General features: G+C 37.6%; 1 non-coding gene across 1 annotated transcript; it reads right to left on the bottom strand.

Annotated features, from left to right (window-relative positions):
• Window positions 1-1,075: 1,075 nt before the first annotated feature.
• On the bottom strand, window positions 1,076-1,183 carry LOC130978690 (small nucleolar RNA R71). The gene has a single exon (XR_009086309.1). It is a non-coding gene; the product is annotated as a small nucleolar RNA R71 (small nucleolar RNA).
• Between the last annotated feature and the right edge of the window lie 549 nt (window positions 1,184-1,732).

Here is a 1,732-nt window from a genome sequence, read left to right as displayed (position 1 = left end):
TTGAACATCTCAAAGTTTGTTGCCTTTTCTGTTGAGAAAGGTTTAATGTTTGAATCATATCTTTTCTTGTTAGGCAAGTCATTAATTTTCAAAATCAAATCTTTTAAAAAAAAAAATTGTTTTCAAAACATATCTTTTCAAATTGTTTTCAAATCAAATCTTTTCAATCATATCTTCTCAATCACATCTTTTTCAAAATAAGTTTTCAATCAAATCTTTTTAATTTCTAATTTCAAAATCTTTTTCAAAAATCACTTGATTTCTTTTCCACTTTGAATTTTAGAAAATTATCAATCAATTTTTCAAAATGTTTTTGACATCTTTTTAATTAATTTTCGAAAATTCTCTTCCCTTCTTCCCACATCCTTCTATTTATGGAGTACTACTCCTTCTTAATGCACAATTCGAACTCTATCTAATCAAGTTCGAATTCTTCTACCTCCTTCTTCTATTTTTCTTTTTCCTCTAACACCTCAAGGAATCTCTATACTGTGACATAGAGGATTCCACATTTTCTTGTTCTCTTCTCTTTCATATGAGCAGGAGCAGAGACAAAGGCATTCTTGTTGAAGCTGACCCTGAACCTGAGAGGACCTTGAAGCGAAAGCTAAGAGAAGCTAAGGCACAATTCTCTGTAGAGGACCTGACCGAATTCTTCAAAGAAGAACCCATGGCAGCCGAAAACAACAACAATGCCAACAATGCAAGGAAGGTGCTGGGTGACTTTACTGCACCTACTCCCGACTTCTATGGGAGAAGCATCTCTATCCCTGCCATTGGAGCAAACAACTTTGAGCTTAAGCCTCAATTAGTTTCTCTAATGCAACAGAATTGCAAGTTCCATGGACTTCCAATGGAAGATCCTCATCAGTTTTTAGCTGAGTTCTTGCAAATCGGTGACACAGTCAAGACTAATGGGGTTGACCCTGAGGTCTACAGACTGATGCTATTCCCTTTTGCTGTAAGAGATAGAGCTAGAATATAGTTGGACTCTCAACCTAAAGAAAGCCTGGACTCTTGGGAAAAGCTAGTCAATGCCTTCTTGGCAAAATTCTTTCCACCTCAAAAATGGAGTAAGCTTAGAGTGGAAGTCCAAACCTTCAGACAGAAGGATGGTGAATCCCTCTATGAAGCTTGGGAAAGATACAAACAATTAATCAGAAAATGTCCCTCTGACATGCTTTCTGAATGGAGCATCATAGGTATTTTCTATGATGGTCTCTCTGAACTATCCAAGATGTCTTTGGATAGCTCTGCTGGAGGATCTCTTCATCTGAAGAAGACGCCTACAGAAGCTCAAGAGCTAATTGAAATGGTTGCAAATAACCAATTCATGTACACTTCTGAAAGGAATCCTGTGAACAATGGGACAAGTCAGAAGAAAGGAGTTCTTGAGATTGATGCTCTGAATACCATATTGGCTCAGAACAAGATATTGACTCAACAAGTCAATTTGATTTCTCAAAGTCTGTCTGGAATGCAAAATGCACCAAGCAGTACTAAGGATGCTTCATCTGAGGAAGAAGCCTATGATCCTGAGAACCCTTCAATGGAAGAGGTGAGTTACCTAGGAGAACCCTATGGGAACACCTATAATTCTTCATGGAGAAATCACCCAAATTTCTCATGGAAGAATCAAGAGAAACCTCAACAAGGTTTCAACAATAATGGTGGAAGAAACAGGTTTAGCAATGGCAAGCCTTTTCCATCATCTTCTCAGCAACAGACAGAG

This window comes from Arachis stenosperma, chromosome 4 (assembly GCF_014773155.1).
Source record: "Arachis stenosperma cultivar V10309 chromosome 4, arast.V10309.gnm1.PFL2, whole genome shotgun sequence".
Lineage (NCBI taxonomy): Eukaryota > Viridiplantae > Streptophyta > Magnoliopsida > Fabales > Fabaceae > Arachis > Arachis stenosperma.
This window is presented reverse-complemented; position numbering and strand designations above follow the sequence as displayed.